We start from the raw sequence: 25,114 nt of genomic DNA, 5'->3' as shown, positions 1-25,114 counted from the left end.
ACAGGATGAATGGGACCCAGGATTTGTGAATTTTACAACTTGCACAAAAGCCAGGTCTAAATGATTAACTTTAGAGTGTAGATGAAACTTATTCTAATGATTGATTCAGCTTTTTATGGGAAAATACAACTTGGTGGGGAAAGTCAGGTCATATGAAACTGACATTATACTGACTTTTTAACATAAATTGAGAATCCCTTTTTAAAAATAATACTCAGACTTCCATCTTTTTATAAAAGAAGTTAGCGTTTTGAAGTATATACATTCAATTTGAACAATGTAGATGAATTCTCAGCCTTTTCTTTTTAGAAAAAGTGCTGAAGTTTTTTGAGATTTGACAAGAAGGAAATTTTTAATAGTGAATTATAGTTAAAAATACACTTGTGTTAAAACAATTTTTAGTGACCATTTCAGGGTCTAAAAAATACATTATGCTTTTAATTGCATGGCATTTGTTAGTAAAGGGTTGAAGCATAATTGTTAGTGAGCTTTCAGAAGTGTTTCTTCGAGATAATGTTTGAATAATCTATTGCCCCAATTTGAATAATTTATGCATGAACCAGTGTAGAGTTATAATTGCAATTACAATATTCAGTTCAGTAGCAATGAGTTGCGTCTGAAGTTGGTTGCCGATTACAGTGCATAGTTTAGGTTCTGTTTTTCATTTCATTTTTAACAAAGGATTTTGAGTCCAGGGAGATGGCTCAGAGCTTAACAAAAGTTCCCAAGTGAAGTTTTAAAGAGTTGCTTTCTAAAGATTTTTATTTCATTTTATAATTTTTTTTACAAAGTCTAAAATCCAATCTTGCTTGCTTCTGTGCCATAGAGATAAAGTAAGGGACTGAAGTGCCCCTGGTTGGACAGAAAGGACTTTTTTACTTTTATTCTGAAGAAGCAGCTGCTCTCATCAATAATTTCCTGAAGCGATAGTCCTGGAGTGTAAACAATATTTTATACGGATGACAGTGGAACGGAATATGTTATTGCTGAAATTTGTTCACTTCACTGTGGAGAATGGATTAACCTGTGTAACACAGCATCAAATACATGATATTTTCTGAAATCAGTGAAAGGGTTAAGAGTTTTTACATGATGGAAGATTGACTCCGAAAGAAACCATGTGATCATTTTATTTTCACAAACATACAAAAAATTTCATATCACAGATAATCTAAGCAGTTAATGCTATCAATCTTAGTATTTTTCCAATCAGTTCAGATTAATTTTGTAATGTGACTTTGGATATTTGCTCTCTTGAAAAATTTGAAAATGCCACTGAAGGGTTGACAGTTTTAGAGGGCTAATTTTCCTCACTTTAAAATTTGTCATTGGGCTACGAATTATTTTTATATCTAATTAACTCAACAGAAACATTTATAAAGACTTTAATTGGTTTGATCAAAATTAAAATAATTTTAACTACCTTTGAAGATCAAGCATGGCCATAGAAATCATTCATTGCTAGAAACTGAGATTTATTTTCACTCATTACAGTCCAGTATCTACAGATTTCTCCCCCCCAATTTTGTCTACTTTTGCTATAATATAAGAATATTTCTTAATTTTACCACTCACATTAACGATTCACAAATGGGTCTTCACTAGGAAACTGAGAAATATAAAATGAATCATAAAATTGTGTAATTCTTGCACCTCTGATATCCTGTCATATACTGAGTTGAAGATTCACGGAGTTAAGCATTGGAAAGGATGCTGGGGTTCATTTAGTTCTGTCCCCTGTTTCTAAGCAAGGCAAAACAGTACAGAGATATTGTAAGCATGTTTCATCTTAAAATCTTAAAATCAGATCAAATGATACAGCCTTTTAAAATAACTTTTTTTCTTTTCTCACAAGCTGTACACTCAGGAATATAATTTATTTCTGGTATAGTGTAGATCAATTCTCATTTGGTACTTTTTAAAAACATTTATTTATTTTTGAGAAACAGAGACAGCGTGAGTGGGGGAGGAGCAGAGAGAGAGAGGGAGGGAGACACAGGCTCTGAGCTGTCAGAGCCTGACATGGGGCTTGAGCCCATAAGCTGTGAGGTCATGACCTGAGCCGAAGTTGGATGCCTAGCCAACTGAGCCTCCCAGGTGCCTCTCATGTGCTACTTTCTAAATTTACTTTTGAGATCATCAAAAACTGTTAAACTTGAGCTAATTAAATATGAAGCCCCTATTGGGATTATTAAGACATTAAAAACAAAGGTATAATTGAAGATTTATTTCATCCTCTATCTTGTTGAATTAATTAATTTTTATTTTATTCTTTATTTTTTAATGTTTACTTATTTATTTGGCATGTGTGTGTGTGCGTGAGAGAGAAATAGAGACATGAGTAGGGGAGTGGCCGAGAGACAGGGAGAGAATCCCAGGCAGGTTCCACCCTCAGTGTGGAGTCTGACATGGGACTTAATCCAATGACCACATGATCATGACCTGAGCTGATATTAAAAGTCTGACTCTTAACTAACTGAGCCACCCAAGCACCCCTAAAATAATTTTTTGTTGTAGACATCTTCCAAAATAGTTGAATATTGTATTTTTACTTCTTTTGACTTCTTTCAAATGTGAATGAAAAAAGAGACAAGGTTTGGTTATCACAATTATACCTTATTGAGCAAGTTTCAGATCGAATATATAGTTTGAAGTATAGATAATGATTACTCTTATATAAAAATATGCATCCTAACATTCAAATTCAGTTAAAATTTGTTTTCAAATTGGTTTAAAATGATTAGCAGAGATGAATCTATTTGGACTATAGTAATTTACAGTTGGCTAATTACAAGGGGCACAAGGTGGATTTTATCGAGAAATAATTTTGACTAAAAAACATAATGTAATCAACATTGTAAGATGATGTGTTTTTATCTATTTAAGAGAAAATTTGTTTTTCACATTTCTTACAGAGTAGTAGTGGATACGAAGGAACATGAACCCAATAGTTAGACTGTTCTGCTATTTAGTATGTGTTGTACCTTTGAACAGGTCACTTGGGAAAGTCTTAGATTCCTCATCAGTAAAAGAATCATCATCATCAGTAAAAAGAATCCTGAGAGGATTCTAGTTTTATTTTCTTTTAATATGTGTAAAGAATGTAGAATAGCACTTGGCACATAGTTAGGATTCTGTTGTATTTGATATTATTTATGGTTTATATGTAATTAGATAGCATTTATTTTAGATGAATTTCTCTATTTTTTAAGTAGTGCTTTCTGCTTGGTAACATTTTGAGAAACAACAATTTTGATAAAATTAAAAGAAAAAAATAGTGTCTGAGGGCACCTGAGTGGCTCAGTCTGTTGAACATCGTACTCTTGATTTCAGCTCAGGAAATGATCTCACAGTGATGGGATGGGGTCCTTCATTGGACTGCATTCTGAGTGTGGAGCCTGCTTAAGATTCTCTCTTTCCGTCTCTCTCTGCCTCTTTTCCCCATTCACATGTGCTCTCTCTCTTAAAAAAAATTGAAGAATTATAGTCTGAAAACTTTCACTAATTTGGGTGGTTCTTTTCTCCCCAAGTTACCTTCAATCAATGAGGGTTTCCTTCGTAGAATATCAGTTCATGATCGGTGCACAAAAGGAGAGAAAGCACTTTAATGAAGAGCTTATATATTCAATATGTTCATTTCTTTTCATTAATTATTTATGGAGGATCCACAATGGAACAATTATGTACAGTATAAATACATGTATATATATTTGATATATAAACATACAGTATTGAATATAATTAAATATATCTAATATGTCTATTATATAATTAGAATAATATATATAAATTAGTATATGTATATATAATTCTCCCAAAAGAATTGTGAGATTTTCATTTTTTTTATTATACTAGAGGAAATAGGAACATGAAAGAGATTAGGTTGACTAATATATGACAGTCCAGGCTTCTCTAGTCTGAAACATGTTTTTCCCCGAAGTACCATATTGTTCATAGATAGCAAATTTAGGTTAGTGATGTGTGCTACAACTAAGGATGACTTAGTATGGTGAGACCAAAATGGCAAGAATATTAGAGTTTGTATTTATGTTAAATGACTCAAATATCTAAAAAAAATTAGCAAAATGACCTCAATAACTAACAACTGACAGTGTTTTACGGTTTATTATCAATCTTGGTGAGGTTACAAGGATTCTGAGTCAATGTGTAATAGCTATGCTGTATTTTAAATCCAAATTACAATGATTGAATACATTAGATCATTTAAGAATGCTTAAATAGTGCTTTAACAACATCTGATGAAGAAGAAATAGGGCATTCTACATGAAATACTCATTACGAAGGAACAGTTTATTAATGTTAATGTGTTTGCAATATAAATAAATAAAATAAGTTAAATAAAAATCATCTAAATTATTTCTAAAATAGGATGTCATTCCTTAAAGACAATCTCCAATTCAAGCAGTTTTTTCAGGAGATATAACTGGTGAAATTACAGGTTTATGTTTATAACAGATCATTCATGGAATGATATTTTAAGGATATTAAAGTATTTCCCTTACACAAGTATTTTTTCCTAAGTTGATCAAATTGACATTTCCATCAGGACTCGAAAGAGAATAGAAAATACAACTTCCTTAAGTAGTGTCTTATTGAATTTAGTCCCAAATACAATTTATTTCCATTAAGCTCTTTTGTTGTATGCATTTTAAAATCTCCTTTGAAGATGATAAACATATTAACCAAGAAATTGCTTGATTGAAAAATGCTGGGCAATACATAGAGGTAGTTCTAAAGGATATTTATATAAATATATATATTATTTTCCTAAAAATAGAACAATATCCACTGTGATTTCAAAATGGATTATTCTGAATTATGGGCTGTTGCTTATGAAAGATGTAATAGGCTTCCATAAATTTATGCTTTACTTCTTAGCAGAATATTCACACCTGTGTTTCTTGTATAAAATAGGGTGGTGGTAATCAATTGCTATTATCTCACAATGGAAGGAGTTTGTGTAATGATTAAAAACATGAGGTTTAGGGTCAGTCACTTTATAGCTCCATGACCTTCAGATGACTTGATTTTCTAAAACTTCAGTTTACCTTTTTGTAAAATGAGACTTCTAATAACTATGTGCTCAGTTATTCATTAATATTAGTGATTCTTATGAAAATCAAAGGTAACATTTCCTTATCCATCATGGCAGGTATAAACAGCTAATTTTCTAACTCACTTCACAATGGTTTTGTTATTGGCCACATAAACCATTGAAGAATAGTATAATATTTAATTTTGATACAACAACTTTGGTGTAAACTTTTATAAAAAACTCAGAAACCTGTTTCTTTTCAACTGTGCATAATATTTACATAGTTGTGTTCACACAGGGATCCAGAGCTGCATATCTGCAGAACTATTAGGGTCTCAATTGAGAATGTCTAAAAAGATTTTAGCAACAGGTGCAAAACAGCTGCAGTTCTATTTCAATAATAACAGTGGATGGATTTATTCTCTGTGGGCTTTCTTTTATGCATTCTGAACTGACACTAACATTTAGGACACAAAGGAAACCAAATAATAACCAAAAATCACATTTTCGTTGGTAAGGAATACTTGAGTGTTGAGAATTATTTGGCAAATGCCATAATAATTAACTGTCAAAGCCTAGTTTAGTCTTTAAGATCACCCTGAATTACAACACAGTATTAGCATTGAACAGTAGGATGAATATGTGCCAAAAGGTACAAATTAGTGTCTTTAATAACAAATACAGCTTTATAGTAAAATTTGATTTAGATACTACTTAAAATTTTTTTATTCCAAACAAGTTTAAGAGGGCGAGTCATTTCCCACTGAAACTATTGACAACTCTTGTCATTTTTAGTTCTAAAAAAAAATTGTCTCTTGGTTCTAAAAGATGCTCCTCTTCTGAGATTTTGGTTAATATGCCTCGATATGGCATATTATTATATGGCATATAATTGCAGTGAGTTGCAAAAGTGTTTATAGAGTACGTACTATATGCTGCTGGAAAGTAGAGAAGCTGTAGAAGAAGTAAAATGGAAGTGTTGCCTAAAAAGTGTTCAGTATAATTCAGGCCACAAAATGGTTTGAATAACTTATAGGTGGCAAATTTTGTGGACTTAAGAATAACACAGAAACTGGAAAATATTCCTTTCGGGGAGGTGTGAGATAATATCACTTCTTGAAAAATTGCATTCCACTTACTAGTGGGGTATTAAGGAGGGCTTTCAGTGTGATGAGGCTATTGTGTCTGTTTTCTTTGTGCTGGCCAAACCATCCAATGAGTCTGTATTTCATCTAATACATCATTCATGTCTACTATCCTCTAATTCTTTTTCGTAAATCCACATTCATTCACTTCATGTTTATAAGATTTTGTTATTATCTCTCATAGGATAATAATTTTGACTTAAATTCTGGATCTTTCTGTTTCATTAGCCCTGCTTCCTTTGATATAGTTCTGCTTATTGCTCATATTTCATAATGCTACATATCAGGGATGTCTTTGGTTTTGTGGATATGAGTGTCATTTCACTCTTCCTAAGGAGGTCATTCTCCTGAAAATGTGCTAGCTGTGTGCATTTGGGAGAGGGAAAAATTTTGTGGTGTAAGCCTGGGCCTTTGCCCTTTGCAGGAATGAGGGTGACATGTATACAGGTGTTTTTTCTTTTCCTTAGTTGGATATCTTATGTTTGCCATCTTGTTTTTCTAGGGTTTATTCAGTTTGGCCGGCTGGCTGGCCAGATTTTAGTTTCCTTGTTCCAAATCAGCTAAAGAAATTTCCTAAAATTTTGAGCTCAGTTAAATTAGAAGGTTTATTCAAGATAGCGGAAAATGGTTATTTGTTGTTGTTGTTAAGTAAGCTCTAGGCTCAATGTGGAACTTAACTTCGTGACCCTAAGATCAGGAGTCACACGCTCTACTGACTGAGCCAGACATGTGCTCCAACAGTTATTTCTTCATAAAGGACTCTTTATACCTTTTAATGGATTTCCAGTTGACATGTATTCTTTGGGAAATAGAATATAGTGAGTTAAGTAGAAGCCGTAGGTTCAGATTTCATAGTCTTCTTGCTAGGATTGTTCTCAGAAAGAACTGTAAAGGGGACATACTCACTTCGTTTTGTGTCCCTACTTCTTTCAGTGTCATTAGCATCTCTCTCACATTTCACCCTATCCTAATAGTGGAAATCACCATTGGCTCTTCAGAGTTCTTCATTAAGGACTTACCCAAGCCCAAATCCTTTGAGATCCCACTACAAAGGTAGTATTTTAATCCACAGGAATCCCTAAAGGCAGAGCAATGAAAGTTCTTCTCCATTTTATTAATAGTTTATTAGAAACTATATTTTCTTTAATAGGAAATTGGGAAGGTAAGATTTAAAGGACACTTTTGGTAAATCTGGATTAAAAATAGTATGCAGTAATGCTTCACATTTTCTTGGATCTGATGAAGTAATCATTGAAAGATATCGTTATATTAGTGTGTGTATATATATATATGCATTTTTTAATATATAAATGATATGGCCACAATTTTTTGTAATAGGTGAAATTACCATAATTATCTATATTTTCATCTAATTCACTTGTTATAATCTCATATTTGTCTTAGTTATCATTAATGAGTCATTTATGTCTGTCTAACTGTATCTATCTGTTGCATTTATCTTAACACCTGTGATTGATACCAGTAACGAAATAAAAATAAAAATACTTTCTCTCAGTCTATTATGTCATGCAATATTAATTTACTGACATAATATTGAACTTTGATCACTGTTAAAAATAATGAAGTATTTTAAAAGATGAACAAAACCATAAATGACAAGAACATTTATCAGTGTTTGTAAAGGCAATCGTACTTGGTTTCATTTCTGAGAAATTGCTTCATGGCGAGTTGTGTGATCCTAGGACATGTATTTTTATCTGTAAATCCAAACTTGATCTTTAACAAATATAAATTAGCTCTCCAGTACTAATTCATGCTGATGGATCACAAAGTCTTGTTTTTGAATTTAGTAATCTGTTTTGTAAATAACTGTCAAACTGAAATATTTTCCAATTTTGGATAATTTACTTTTTGTCTGCTTTATAGGAGATCCATTGACTAAAAGCTTATTTAAAAAATGGCAACGTAAGACTATGGGACACATGTTGGATTCTTGATATATTTAATTGATTCCATTTCATAAATATCAGTAAAACCATCCATGTGATAGACATTTATTGAGAACACTGTCAGGGTCCCCTAGGGAAACAAAGATTAATTAAAACACTGTCTCCTTGCTTTATGTAGTGAAAACATATATGCAATAAAGTGATACATTTATTATCTCTGATTTTGGGTATTGTTTAAACATGATATAGATCTCTTATATTAACTGTCCAATTCCAAATCCATCTAAATGGATAATTTAGAAGGATGGCCTTCAGTACTCTAAGATGCTTTCTACATTTAGATATAATATCTTCTTTAAAAATTACTGGAAATATTACCATTTAATTTATTTAGTATTAAACCCTTTTTAAGACTTCAGACAAATGATACTTTAAAAATTATACATGTATGCCTGGGGCTGCAGGTTCTGAAATCTAATAAAATATGTTTAATGCTAAATAATTTAAAAACAAAAATCATTCACAGATTAATTAGAGGCTCAAGCTAATTATTCTGTACATTTTATTACTCCTGGCAGACAAATTGCTACCAAGTCAGCCTGTTCTAGCTGAATGGCTATTGTAAACCCTCACATTCTGGCTTTATAATGGAAACTGTCACATTTATTACCAATAGTATTTCTGCTTTGTTGGTTAGTGAGGCTGGGACACTTCAAAGCCAGCAACTTATTTTTGGTCAAACATGTGCTTTTGACTTCCCTGTATATGGAAACAACTAAGCTTTTGAAAGAATGAAAAGATGGTTTAGATCCTTAAAATATTTGATTTGGTACATTTCTGTGTTTGTTGTGTTTGAGAATAAAGAATACATAATTATATTTTTTTTAAATAACAGGTTTTTTTTGTTTGTGTTGTGGGGGTGGAAGGTGAAGCAATTCAGGGAAGTAGATATGGCAGGCAATATTTAATCAAGGTGAGCTTTTTAAGATTAGTTAAATTTGAAGCATTGGTTAACTGAGATGTCTGTTGAATGCATTAATAGTTTGGATTTAGCTCCAAATGATGGTAGAGATGAGAGCTGAGATAAAGAGGGTAATCTGCAAGGAAAATATGGAACTGTGGGAAGCCTAAAGAGAGCTCAAGAAGGGAAACTCCAACAGAAAAATGGACAGGAAAAGAAGGTAGGGAAGGCCAGGCTCTTGCTTTTTCCTTTATCTGAAAGGCCTCCTGTCTCCTTGCCTCCCGGGCAAACTCATAGTTATCCATCAAGACTCAGCTGAAATCACTTAGTCTCATTTTCTGCCCTGACTGTAATTCCTCTTTGGTATTCCCACTGCACTTGGCACAAACCACTATTTCTGACCTTACCAGAATTTTGTGAGAGTTACTAGTTTATTTAGCCATGTCTGTCTTGAGATCACAGGAAAGGTGTTTTATCTATGCATTTGCAGTACCCAGAAAAATGCCCAATATGATACATAGTAGTTACTGAATAAACAACTTGTTTGTATTTCTCTAGGAAATATGGTGGTTGGGGTTTGAAAATTCCAAGAGGTGCTCTGGATATTTTCTTTTCTTTTTTATATATTTTCATTCATTCATTCATTCATGTTTTGTTTTGTTTTGTTTTTAATTTTTGGGAGAGAGAATGGACACATGCAGGGGAGGGGCAGAGAGAGAGGGAGACATAGAATGAAAGCAGGCTCCAGGCTCTGAGCTGTCAGCACAGAGCACTACAACGCAGGGCTCAAACCCATGAACCGAACCATGAGATCATGACCTGAGCCGAACTCGGAAGCTTAACCCACTGAGCCGTCTAGGTGGCCCTCTCTGGATATTTTCAATTCTTAAATAGCAGCTAACTGGCATTAGTCTACCTGTAAGTTACAGTGCTTGTTGCTCATAAATGGATACTATAGGGAGAGTCCTGGAGCTTTGAAACATTGTGGAACTAGAATTGCACACAAATGTGGTGCTGTGGCCAGCAGTAAAGCACAGTTAGTTGATAGCACAGTTATGTTCCTGCAGGTATTTGCAGAAAGGGCTAATCAAGGGAAGTTGTACAGCAAAGGCAAAAGACCTTACTCTTAAGCCTTAAAGCTAAATCTCAAGTACAAGGAGGGATGAAATTTATGGACACTGTTTCAGGAATTTGTAGAAACTACTCATTGTGCAAGCATAAGCTTGTCTAGAGGTTCTAGCTGGGGAGTGCAGCTACTCACATATCTGTGACTGAAGAACATTCCTCCTCTATCTGGGAAGACTGTCCTCTTTGACCCAGCAAGCAGCTTGTGCACATGTGAAATTGAAGGTATCCTTTGTCAGGCCGGTTATGCTTTTCCATATCCAAACTTAAAGCAGAGGATTGTAGAGAGAATTAGAAAACATGATTTAAGATGGAAATCATAAATTGCAAGATCTTGTGGAGGAAGAATAAAGTGAAAACTAAAGTACCATGTTAGAGAACAAAAATAGAAGGGAGGGAAAACATTAGGCCAAAGAATCTGCGTAACAAGCATGTGTCTCTTCCCACAGAATTTGGAGCTGGGCTTTATGGAAGAGATCATTGTAGCATGCCTGTAGATTGAATAAGTCAGAAGGCTGGAAGGAGTGAGGAAATAGTCTTTGTAGAACAAAACAGAGCAGTTGGGGCTTAGCAGCGTATGGAGTAGTTTAAACATGTCTGGCCTGCCCAATTAGTAAATATGTTGTGGGTATTATTGTCTCCATTTTTTCAGATGAGGAAATGAAGGCACACAAATGTTAAATAACTTTTCTACATATAAATTTGCCCCTATGCAGTATGGCTTCAGAGCTGATATTATTAATCACTGTGCTATGTCAGAAATCAGGTAGTTGTAACAAAAGAAGGAAGCAGAATTTGGAAACCTAGCTTGATCACTTATCAGAATTAGCTTCCTAGGAAACTAGGCACTACTGCATATTGCATAAATTGAACTTACCCACCCTGACACTGACCAAATTGGACAGACACAGCCTTGTTCCCAGAGGCTTAACCTATCCCCAGAACCATTACACATGGGCAGATACAGAATACAAGCATGTTGAGGGCAGGGTCATCCAAATGAGAGACCACGTCTGTCCAGCTATTTCTCACAAGCTTGCTAATTAGGTAAGTAATTATTCCATTGTGAAGTATGATGAGATGGAGGCTATATTTTTGTAAGGGAGGGGGAATTCCCACTGCTTCATGGAAATATGCATAGGAAGCCCTCAGATATGGTGGGTTGGAACACATAATCAGAATATAGAAAAGTGAAGTTGTATTTTATCAAAATCTGAAATAGGAGGCTGAATAACATAAAGTTAGTGCATGCAGATCTGTTTTAAATTCCAGATCTAGCACTTACTTGCTATGTAGTCTTGGGGAATTTATTTTCTTTCTCTGAGACTCAGTTTCTTTATACCCCAAATGGAGATAAGAATATCAACCTTTAAGAGTTGTGGCATTTTATGTAAAATAATGCATCTTATGAAGCTAAATAGTCCAAACCTAAACATTTCTGATGAATGAATAAGAAGTGGTTTTCTAATTGGGGTACAGGGTGTTCCTCAATAACATTTCTCTGCAGCAGCCCTAGGCTTCAAAAGCAAGGCCTGAAGGCTTCTTGTCAATGTGAGATGTTGAAGAAGTGGATTCTTCTAATTAACTCAAGATGGCAATCTCCCAAAGCTGTCTGTTTTCAAGATTGTAGGTATTTCATTTCCATTCTGTTATGATAAAGAGGAATATGATGAAGATGATCAGAATTACCTCCCATTATGAGCTTGTTAATTTGTCTGCTGTAATTTTCTAAGCGTTTTCTTGGAACACATCCAGAAATTTATAAAAGAGATCATCTTCCATTTCATACTGCTACTGACTGTGAAAGAATAACTAATTTGAGATAATAAGTATTGTAGCTTATGTAAACATACATAAATACAATACATGCTGGAAAATGCATAATGTTTTTATTCATTGACAAGTATGCCACCAACCAAGACTAAATGAAATATATTTTTAGCAGAGATCATTCTTGTAGAAGATGAGATAAAGGTATGGATATATGCCCAGATGATAGTATACTCCATTAATCATCTGTTCAATAAATATTTATTAAGCACCTACTATGTATCTGGCACTTTTCTCAGCAGTAGGCGAGAGGGACAAAAATCTCTGTTGTGAAGCTGTTTATAAGAACAGCATAATCGGTCGAAACTTGGCACGTTTTTTTCTAAGTTATTTTTCCCTCAAAGCTTATTCACTTAAGCGTATCTATTTAACAAAATTAATCCTATTCACTGTTTCCATAGTGATAATAAAATTCTATCCATTAATTTTTAGCAGTGACACCAACTTGATCTATCAAAAAGGAAGTTATGACGGCTCCTTTCATGGAATGACTATTCTATGTGATCTACACTCAGGATGTGATACTTTATTACTAACGTAGCATACAATTTACTTCATTAGACTTTGAGTATTAAATGTATATCATTGTCATTCTTTGAAAACTGGTGAGCATGTAATGTGTACATGGTAATGCTTCACCAGTCAAAATATGTGATTTACTCAAATGCCTCATTTCTCAGTCCATCTTATTAACCCTATACCTGTTGTGCTCCTGTTCAGTGTAGGTTCTTTTTTTTCTTATTCATTTTTGTTGAATTCTTACTTTCACCCTCTTATTTTTCTATTCTGGTGTTCTAAGTGATTATTCAGGAAAACTTGCCCTGGCTCAGCTTTTGTTCCAAACTCCTTTACAACACTCCATACTGTCTTACATGAAATATGATTACTCTGAGTAAACCCCTCTGGAGTTTCCTTATAAAAGCAAATTATATGGTCATAAATACATCAATGAGGTTTAAACACCCAGCCTAAACAACTCCTGTTGCTCCCCTGGGACTTAAAGCTCTCTCAGAGCCCTGCATGTCAGAAGCCCGGAATCAAACATGTGCACTGGATAAAAGTGTCTATCCACAGGAACCTTTATTTGTCCCTCGCTTTGTATTAATATTGTTTGAGTACATGGATGCCACAAACTTTATTATTATTATTTTTTACCAAACCATTTATTTCAGTTATTCCATATATTCACAGCATTGGTATGAAAAAATGAGTCATGCTGCTGTTTTCAGACGAAATAATTACAAACTTGTGAAGCAAAAGAGGAATAGTGTAGAATTCACACACTATCACACTGCACAAAACGACACTGTCATATACAGGAAGGACCTATATCATCTTAAAGTTCACTGGTTACCTTTCTTAATCGTTTTTCAATCTTTGAAGAAATGAGAAATAGATATTTTAAGCAAGAACCATAAGAACAGAGATATTGTAAAAATAATTTGAAGTAACCTTTGCTATTTTTGTGTAAATGCATAAATTTCAACTGAGGAAAGACTTGTGAGATATTCTGAAAGCAAATAACAAAGAGAACTTTTTATAGCACCAATGATTATGTTGATTTCTGGCAGCTATCAATTATAACTTATGTCCACTATAATCTTGATTGATGTTTAATGCCAACCACTTTCAATTACTATGGTTTAAGGAAAAGTTCTTACAGAAATGTATTTACTACTTGACAACACTTTTTGCAGTTTCCCTAATTGAGAATCTGCTTTTGACATGTCTCTGTATCTTTCAGTATTTTCTTTATATCCTGCTCTCAGTTCTCTCCCTGTCTATTCAATCTCCATTTCAACTTCTTCATATTAAGTATACACAGGGAAAACTTGACACTTCAGGCCCAAGAAAATTATCTAACTGCCTATTGACAAATACATGAATATGTATATACGTATGTATATGTAATGTTGGACATAGAAAATGGGAGTTTTAAATTTAGTATTCTTATGTACTTTTACATATGTACTTATATACGTATGTATATATGTACGTATATGCATATATTTGTAGGTGTATGTGTGTGTGTATGGAGGCAGAGAGAGATTACATGGGGTATAGGTAACTTTTATGTCTTTTTAAAAAGTAATTGCCTTACCTAACCATAGTGGCATTGATACATTTGAAGTCTGCAGTGTTAATCTGGTACAAAGCCAAGGATACAGTTGGGACTGGTTGGAACTTTCATTATGACAAAAGATTTAAATCGTTTTCTTCTGCGTGTTGTGGTATATTTGGATTTTATTCATTTATATCTTTATTTTTAATTTTTTACTATTTATTTATTTGAGAGAGAGTGGGAGTGGGAGGAGAGGCAGAGGGAGAGGAGAGAAAGAATCCCAAGGCTCTGTGCTGTCAGTGCAGAGTTTGACAATGTAGGGGTTGATCTCACAAACCATGAGATCATGACCTGAGCTGAAATCAGGAATCAGACACTTAACCAACTGAGCCAGCAAGCCACCCCACCAAATGTTTATATTTTGTTTGCACTATATGATCATTGAGGGAAGGTGTGACTCTGTTCTACATTGCCTACACTGTGGTCCTATTAAAGATCACCACTATCTGGAACATTACTAATTCCTGTGGTAGAAGGATAAAGAATACAGTGCATTGACTTTTACAACTTCTGCTCAGAAATATTACCCATCACTTTGGGTCATGTTTCATTGTCTTAAGGAAGACCTGTGGCCAGGCCTGACTTAACTGGTGTGGAGAATTATAATAACCCCCCAGGGAGAGCAATGAAAAATATTTGTGATCAAAATACAATTTACAGTGGGTTTTTTTTTTTTTTCATCCTGAAGCAAAAAATAAAAAGAGGGCTTGGGAATTTTCCCATTGAACAAGGTGTCTATTTTAGGTCAATAAGAAAAAAAAAAAGGTGTGCCTCAAGGATCATCAGAGCTCTTTAGCTGTCTAACTCTCAGTCTAATCCAGCTTCAGATGCCGAGAGAAATGTCTGCAGGAACAGCAATGCATTGTTGCCTATTGTGTCCTCTCCATAACTTCCATCAACTTTCAGCAGTAGTGGGTGGGAATTTGGAAATTCTCTCACTTTTGACCCTAGGAGTACAACTAATCTGAATGACAGTGTCATTCAGCTTTGCTGAAGGAACAAATAAACATTAAAATTTCAAGGCGTAACACTGAAAAAGTTTGTTTCCTGTTCAGACCAACGGTGATACATTCAGAATGCCTGTCTTAAGCTGGTTAACCCAGGAAGCATACTCTGAAATGATTTGTGTCCATGGTGCCTAGTGGGGAGAGCCCTTGGAATCTACCTGTGGCTGAGGTTAAGAAAGTAGGATTAGTCAGAGGGAAGAGTTGAAATATAATGCAGTATTTGTTTTTAAGTTTTTATTTAAATTCCAGCTAGTTAACTTGTATATTGTTAGTTTCAAGTGTACAGTAGAGTTGATTTAACACTTCCATACAGTGTCCTGTGCTACTCAAGACAAGTGCACTCCTTCATCTCCATCACATAGTTTACCCATCCCCCTGCCCACCTCCCCTCTGGTAACCATCAGCTTCTTCTCTATAGTTGAGTCTGTTTTTTGTTTGTGTCTCTCTCCCTCTTTTCTACCCCTTTGCTTCTTTATTTTGTTTCTTATATTCTACATATGAGTGAAACCATATGGCACTTGCCATTCTCTGATTGACTTATTTTGCTTAGCACAATGCTCTCTAGCTCTGTCCATGTCATTGCAAATGGCAAGATTTCATTCTTTTTGATGATAGAGTAATATTCCATTACATACATACATACACACACACACACAAACACACACACATATACACACACCATATCTTCTTTATCCATTCACCCATTGATGGACATTTGAGCTCTTTCCATAATTTGGCCATTGTTGATTACGCTGCTATAAACATTGGAGTGCATGTGTCCCTTTGAATCAGTAGTTTTATATTCTTTGGGTAGAGACTTAATAGTGCAATTGCTGATCAGAGGGTAGTTCTATTTTTAACATGTTGAGGAATCTCCATACTGTTTTCCAGAGTGGCTGCACCAGTTTTCATTCCCACCAACAGTACAAGAAGGTTGTCCTTTCTCCACATCCTTGCCAGCACCTGCTATTTCTTGTTGACTTTAGCCATTCTGACAGGTATGAGATGATATCTCATTGTAATTTTGATATCTCATTATATTTCCCTGATGATCAGCAATGTTGAGGATCTTTTCATGTGTCTGCTGGCCATCTGTATATCTTCTTTGGAAAAATGGCTATTCATGTCTTCTGCCCATTTTTAACCAGATTATTCAGTTTTTGAGTGTTGACTTTTTAAGTTGCTTATATATTTTAGATAATAACTTTTTATTAGATACATCATTTGCAAATATCATCTTCCATTACATAGGTTCCCTTTTTTTANCGAGATCATGACCTAAGCGAAAGTCGGACGCTTAACCGACTAAGCCACCCAGGCGCCCCATATAGGTTCCCTTTTAATTTTGTTAAATATATTTAATTTATCTTCACTGTGCAGAAGCTTTTTATTTTGATGAATCCCCAATAGTTTATTTTTGTAATGCAGTCTAGCCATAGATCTCACTTAATTTCACTGGAATGTGAAATGTTTTTTAAATTTTATTTTACTTTTATTATTTTTAATTACTTATTTTGAGAAGAGAGAGGGGCAGCTGGGGAGGGAGAAAGTATCCCATCAGGCTCTGTGCTGTCAGTGCAGAACTTGCTTCTGGACTGTAACTCACAAACTGTAAGATCATGACCTGAGCTGAAATCAAGAGTCAGATACTTAACTGACGGAGCCACCCAGGTGCCCCGGGATATTTCTTTTAGGGTTGTCTTACAAGGGGAAGGGAGCCAATCTGTTATACTTCTATATTGACCACTAATAGAACATGTTCTACATTCCCTCTCTAAGGAATAATAAATTTGACAAATAAGCTCTCTTGGGTGGAGGAAAATTTCTAGAGAACAACTCAGCTGAGAGTTCTCACCACCACTGACAAGGGAATCTTGATGACCCACCACAGCATCCACTATGATTGGCTTCCTCCATTTTACAGATGGACTATTGATAACTGGTGCTCTCCAAACATAGGATGGTAATGGACAAAGGAGCCCATCTTTCATTGTTTGACACTAAGTTCATGAGTGTAACCTAACTTCAGGGGTGGCTGAGAAGCAGGGGATCACATAGATGTTTACTGTTAATAGTCTTTAACACATTGTCTGATTTATTATATATTATATGATACTTTTTGGTGCCTGGAAGAACTTGTTTTCACCAAGAAATGTGTTTATTGGGGAGGTAACATTTATGTAACATTCTTCCAAATTTAGGGACTGGATCATTTATTTGTGCTATTTTAGAAATGTACCCTATAGAGGTAAGGGATAATTTATACATCACTTTTCTCTTATAGATTCAGAATAAAATGTTTCATGCCATCTGTAACTGCAGAGAAAAGAAAGATCTCTCGTTCTGAAATCATCATCCATGCCAAATATATAGGTTAGCAATGTCATGCTACAGTGAATTTAGAGAATGTGCTAGCAATTTTTGTTAGGATATAGTTTCATCTTCAATATAAAGTTTTGTTTCACTCACACAACTGTCCATAAGGAAAGGTCCAGGGTCCAGATATGGCATATCTGTTCCATGAATCAGAGACCCAGGCTCCTTCCAATTGTTGTTCTGAAGTCCTGAGAATCCTTATTTGCATGTCCCAACATGACTCTCCACTACGTCAGAGTTTAAAGTAGCAAGTTAGAAGAAGGAAGATAAAAGGGTCATCCTTCCTTTTAGGACACTCTGGACCTTGTTTGTATCATTTCTTTTCATATTCTATTGGACAGAATGGAATCAGGTAGCCATACCCAGCTGAGAATTGAAGTCTTTACTCTGGACGACCCTGTACCTAAGAAGAGAAAGGAGACTGTGGGGTGACTATTTTGCCTGCCATGATGGCTTGGAACCTGTCAGGTAACACCAGGCGTGGGACTTCATCATGGCAGGGGTCTGGGTCTCTGTTTTCTTCATTTCTAAAGAGTGGGAGAAAGGCGTTTATGTCTCTCTTTTTGAGGTAAGGGTGCAATGAATCTACTTATTTGGGCTGGAGTAAGATCACTCTTCAAATAGCAGGATGTAAAATTGTGTTCATTAGAGCATAAAATAAACTTTTCGTATTTTTGTTCACTGTTAAAAATAGAGGGTTAATTCAAAAGCATTTAGAATCTTAATTATTTTTCATCAGTATTTTTTATGCTTTTAAAATAGTACTTAAATATGTGTTATTCTTAATTTAAATTGACATTCACTATATGACTTCTAGAATAGTGTATAGAAGATCTTTGTGTCCCTCTAGGGAGCTAGAGAATTGTTAAAACATCTTTGCTGCGGCATTTTGGCTTTATTTGGTGATAGGATTTAAATACCTTTCAAAAGGACTGCATGTCATATATGTATCTCATTTAATTTACTAAGAATAGTGTTTTTAATTTAAAGATATTTTTAATGGAATATTAAGATCATTTTTACTCTTTCTGTAAAGATATTGATAATTTGCTGACCTTGGCATTATTTAACTTTTTTTTTTTTTCATGAGCCAATCTCCATAGCTCTCCTTCCTCTGAAACCCTTTTCTTTTGCCTCTCGAAATCCCCATTCTGCAGGGCAAAATTTTATATTCTTCTCCACATCTTCCTACCTTAACTGAATCTTACATAGGTCCAAAAGACTGCATTTTTTGTAGATCTTTTAATTGATGTTACTCATTATCCTGTAAGCCAAATTCCTCAATATTGGGAATGAATTAGCATCCTCACCACCCTCAAAACACAGCTTCTCTGATTTCTTTTTTCTCTCAGATCCACATTGGACATTTTCCTTATGCACAATTATGTCATTTCTAGGTTCTTAGCTTAAAATAGTCCACTTTATTTTTTATAAGCAACTATACTTTTAACTCTCTCACATCGAAGGAGAATGTATCGTATTAGAAGAATACAAACTTTTAAATCAGTCGGAGTTGAGTTTGGATTTCAATTTTGGATTTTTAACTGTGTAATCCTTGGTCACTTACTTAATAAAATTGGGCTTTAGTTTTCCAAGTAATGGTTGCCAATCATGTTTTAAACATAGCTATACACTTGCTTCAGATTCCTTAGCCTCTTATTGCATCTACTGTAAAGGAACACATATTCCCACTTCTTTTAGATTAAACATTGAAGCTCACTCTCTTCTTCCTTCCATCATTCCTTGGATTCAGAAGAAAAAGACAGGAGGCTCTTAGCTGGAGCACAGGCCATAGAAGTTCACATATGTGTGATACCCAGGACATGATAAGAAATTAAAATACCCTGTGTATTCATAAAAGGTTGAAGGCACCAAGGTACTGACTTTTCCTCTTTTGTTCAGTATAGAATTAGCACTGAAAGAATTATTGTAAGAACTAGATAATTGATCATTAAGTACAAAGTCCCTAGTATATTCTAAATTAAAATTAAATTAAATTACCAATAGATATATTACTATTTATTATTCCTACTACAAAGGTCGCACAACCTTTTGAGATGTTAGGCCCCCTACTGTCTCCTATCGGACAGTGCTTGCTTATCCCTTCAGCACAGATCCTATGGTCCATTACTTCTGTGATTCTCTTGCCAATACCAACAACATCCTTTCCTTCTTGTCTCTTTCTCCCATCCTCCTGGCAGAATGAAATTCTGTCTCAATCAGTTACCTACCGTTTCTCCTTCTAATTATGGCTTTCTAAAGACTGCTGGAAGAGTGACACAGTAATGCAAATTTCCATCGCGATAAATCCATGCCCTCTGGCATTAACTGTGCATTGACTTTGGGCTACTTAGAAGTTGTTTTCTATTTTGCTAGACATTTTGTTTGTCCATTTCCTGCAGCAATTTTTAAAAACCACCATTATTGTGTTACACGATTCCATCCCCCTTTCAGAACATGGCTTCACTTATAGGTCTCTCCTATTCACTTTCTGCCATCCCTTAAATGACACAAATTCTTATTTATATATCTCTCTTTACATTCTGTCTTTATTCAAACACCTATTTTCCTCCTATTTAGGGCAGTAGTGAATTCTGCTTATTAAATGGACTCTGGTTCTTCAGTAATCATTTGTTTTTTCTTTAGTGTCTTAAGTTGTTCTCTCTACTACCCTCTTCCCATGCGAAATCTACTTAAGTCCCCTTTGCCTACAAATCCCTGTCTTTACCTCGTGCCCAATTCTGTGTCCACTGTGTCTCCTTCCTTCAGTCTGTATTCACTCCCTTTTCTCCACTTCTTCACTTCCCATTTATATCTAAACTCAAAATTTTACTTCTGTCCCATCCATTTTAATGAATCCACTTGCTGTATATCGCTGAATACAATAAACACATCTGCGTCTGTGTCATCTTTATCTTATGTTTGCATTTGTTAATATGTATCACTCCTCCTTCTAAAAAAAATTCTTTTCTCCTGGATTCCATGATCCCTGGTTCTCTTGAGTTTCTCCCAGTGTCTTTGAATGCCCTTTGTTGTGTCCTTACTCATACTGGCACCATTTTCCTCTAGGATATTCTTTACAAGTTCAAATAAAACCCAGACTCCTCTAAGCACACAAGCTCTACCCTCCCTGTCTCTCTCCCTGCCTCTCTGTCTTGGTCCCTGTCAAGTCTTCAATTCCTTCATGCACTCTGTAATTTTAATTTAATTTTTAATTTTAATCATGCTAACCAAACTGTTCTCTTTTCCTTCTTGTTCTTTATACATCTTTTCCCTTCATTTGCAATACCTCTCCTTCCCTCTTTGTCTTTGTTACATCTTACTGGTTTTTCATTCTGACTTGCCTAACATCTCAGCATGATTCTGGCTCCTTGCGTTGTGTCTGTTGTCCTTCTTTGCTTACTCATGCTTGGCATTCACCCCATTGCACTGTAACTGTCCATCTACTTGCCAGTCTCTGTATCCCCGTCTACATGGGTAGTAATGATCATATTCCTCATTTGTAACCCAAGTTCCCAGGTAAGTGACTGAAAGGTGCTCAATATATCATTTAGGATAAATTGGTTAATCATAATTCTTAGTCATATCTGACTAAACCAAATGAAATGCCTGTTTCTTTATGTGTGAAATATAAGGCTTACTATCCCTGTTGACAATAATGTTTTTACCTGATCTATCTGCTAATATGGAATATATCTTTGATAGATTTTTATTTATCACCCTGGCTATCATGGCCAGTCTTTCTTTGTCAATGAAATAAAGTGTATATTTCCTATCATCCTTCTTCCAACATCATTGTCTAGTGGGCACTATTACTATTTCATCAGCCCATAGTGAAAGCATCTTTTACTCCGTCCCATCTCTTCTAAAATCTTGCCATTGTTTTTTTTTCCCACAGAATCTTCAAAGCTTGCTCTTTTCTACTTTGATTTCTGCACTTGCTATCTTCCACCTGAGATATGGCAAGTTTCTCCTCTAACTACACATGTCTAGCTGTGAAGCACCGCTCTCTGTCTTCAGTTTCAGTATATGAGGTTGTTAATGGCTTGGCATTCTGAGGACTTGCTTACTGTACTCTCAGGAAGAACTGGATCATGTGTGAATTGACTTTTTATGAGGTCATTTGCTGTAGATAAAGTAGATAGTAAAACTTCAGAAAGTCTAGGATTGTCATTTGACTGGAAAATGAAAGGAAAGTTTCCCAGTTTGTCTTGGCCCATAATTTATCATAATAAATGCTTCAGAGATGAATGCCTTTAACATTCCCTAGATTTTCTGGAACTTTTAAATATGCATTCATATTACAATTCTCCAACTTATGTACTGTGAATATTTATTAAGAATAATTCTCAAAACACTGCTGCAGACAATAAATTTAATAATATATCTTGTGGTAAGACACACTTCTGAAATTTACAGAGCTTCAATAAGCCTTTTCAATATATTCTCAAATTTTTTTTAAATTTTATTTTAGCGAGAGACTAGTTGAGACCCCCTTTACACCCACATTAATAGATTTTGTGACTGTTGGGTGAGTTTGATTTTATTTTATATATTTTGCTACCAGGAGGTTAGTTATAACTATGAAAGTTAGTTCAGGGGATTATGTAGAGTCGTACAAAAAAGGAGAACTGTTTCAAACTTTTTTAATGTTTTATTTCTGAGAGAGAGAGAGACAGAGAGAGAGAGAGACAGAGACAGCGTGAGCAGGGGAGGGTCAGAGAGAGAGGGAGACACAGAATCTGAAACAGGCTCCAGGCTCTGAGCTGTCAGCACAGAGCCAGACGTGGGACTCAAACCCACTAACTGTGAGATCGTGACCTGAGCCGAAGTCAATCGTTTAATCGACTGAACCACCCAGGTGCCCCAGAGAAGAAGTGTTTCAGAAGAATGTTCTCTATTGGAGGAAAACCATGAATCACTCTTTCCCAGAATTGTGTAGTCTATTTATGGCAATCATCACACTGATGGAATTCTTCAATACCATTTCTCTTGCCAGTTAAGAAAAAAAATTCTCAAGAAAATGACACAAGGCGTCCCTCATAATGTAGGTAGAGTATTTAGATAAAAAAAAAAAAAAAAGACTCCCATATAACCCAGTCCCATCTGTTCAGGCTAAAATTGAATGCTGTGGCTTAAAAATCTCTTCTCATAAAGAAGTAAACATGTGTGAACTTTACCATCAGACTTTGTCTCATTAGCTGTAATTGAATAAATCTTAGCATTGTTGACATACTAAGTTGGAGGGCAGCTATAATGAAAATTTCAATTCTGTATGCTAGAAATTTTATAGTGATCTTTAACGCAAATCTTAGAATTGCTGTTTAAGAATTGTGCTTTGAATGATATATTGGTTAAATATAAAAAAGATAACTTATTTACAGTAGAAAATTTGAAAGAAATGAAGAGCTCAAAGAAAAAAAGAATATTACCTATAATATTACCTATAATCTCATCTCCTAAGGCTATCTTGTTATTTTTTAAAAAACATTCCTTCTAGAACCTTTCATATGTATTTATTATAAAATATGAATAGGTTTTTATTATACTTAGGGTCAGGAAGGAGAGCCACATATCTCATTTTCCCAAATTAAATTTCACTTCTTTTTTCTAGAACAGATAGGAAATCTAATCTCCTTCATTTGTCCAAAGTGTTTTTATTTAACATTTTTTGCATGATGACTTAACCTTTCTCATACTGGTTATGTTTGCTATATCTAGGACTTTTCAGCTGCTATTCATCTTTTCTTTATGTTCTTTGATTTTCCTAGTAATACCAAGCAACTCTGTTTCCAGGGCTATTTTAAAGTCTGTAACATTAGGTTTAAAATAATGTTTTAAAAAGCAACCCCAGTACCTTTGGGTCATGAATTATAACAGATATCAATTTAAGAGATTAAGAAAACAACTTGACTTCAAATTATGACAATATTTTATATTTTTGCTAAGAAAACTAAGTATAAACTGTGAAGCTCACATCTTTCTCGTGGCATTTTATATTTATTTGTGTTACCACCTACATAGCTCCCTGTATCAGAACATGGCCTTCCCATTTCTAATTCTGGCCCATGAAAACAGGGTCAATTCTGGATAATTTTTGGGGGTGGGAGGAAGAGATCCTATATGAAAACATATATAACAATTTTTATTTCACTTAATTCTTCAGTAGAATTTAATTTTTATCTATATTTTATCCATTTTTAATTTGCACCCAAGTATTTCCTTTTTGTTGCTCTGTACACGGTATCTTTTCTTTCATCACATTAGTTTTTGTAATCAGCCACAATAAATTTTTTGTATTCTAATACTTGATAAGATTTGATTCTCTTGGTATTCTAGACATATACAATCTGCCACTAATATGTGTTTCTACCTCTAAAGTTTTAGATCTCTTATTCCTTACTATTGTCTAATTGCATTTGTAGAGCAGTGGTAAATATTATGATATAAGCAGTTATTAAAAATTATATTGGCACATATTCTAGTGTTAAACCATCCATATATAGATCTTCCTAGACTCATGATGCAGTTACCTCCTGATAAATCCATTGTAAGTTGAAGGTATCATTAAGTCAAAAATGCATTTATTACACATAACTTACTATCATGGATTAGCTGAGCCCACCTTACATGTGCTCAAAACATTTACATTGGCCTACAGTTGGGCAACATCATCTAATATAAAGCCTATTTAATAAAGTGTGAATATTCATATAATTTATTGAATACTGTACTGAAAGGGAAAAACAGAGTGGTTGTCTGGGTACAAAAGGGCTATAGGTGTATCATTTGTATCAGTCCCTAATGATCCTAGGGCTGACTGAGAGCTGCAATTTCCTGCTACTGTCCAGCATCATGAGAGAGTATCTTACCACATATTGCTATCCCGGGGGAAAAGATCAAATTCAAAATTCAAAGTACAGTTTCTACTAAATTGGTATCACTTTTGCATCACCATAAAGTTGAAAAGCTATAACTCGAGCCATTGTAAGTCGGGGACTATCTGTATTTTGGAATTAACTCCTCTTGTGGTCATGTGTTGTTCTGATGGATTGCTTGAAACCATTGACCTAAAGTGTTTTTAGGATTTTTGCAACATATTTAAAATAATAAAAAATGCCTTATTTTTATTATGACATCTTGGTCAGATTTTAGTATCAGCATCATGCTGACTTTGTAAAAAAAGCATTTGGTAAGTGTGATTTTTAATCATACATGGCAACATACGTAGGCTGTGATGCCTTGTTGTTTGGTCAAACACTAGCTTAGATGTTGCTGTCAAGGTATTTTGTAGATATAATTAACACTTACAGTCAGCTGACTTTAAAAGAGAGTGCCAGCAATAATGTGGATGGACCCCACCCAATCACATGAAGGCCTTAAAAACAAAACCTGAGATTTCGGGGAAAAAAAGTAATTCTGCTTTAAGACTATGGCAACTCTTGCCTGAGCTTCCAGTCGTCGGCTTGCCCTACATGTTCAAGCTTGCCAGCTCCCAACATTTTTTGAGCCATTGGTTTCAGTTGGTTTTGTTTATATGGAGAACCTCAAATGATACAGTAGTTTTTTTTTTCTTCCCTCT

This window comes from Crocuta crocuta, unplaced genomic scaffold (genome assembly GCF_008692635.1).
Source record: "Crocuta crocuta isolate KB4526 unplaced genomic scaffold, BGI_CrCroc_1.0 scaffold564, whole genome shotgun sequence".
NCBI classification, from domain to species: Eukaryota; Metazoa; Chordata; class Mammalia; order Carnivora; family Hyaenidae; genus Crocuta; species Crocuta crocuta.
Note: the sequence above shows the minus strand (reverse complement) of the source record.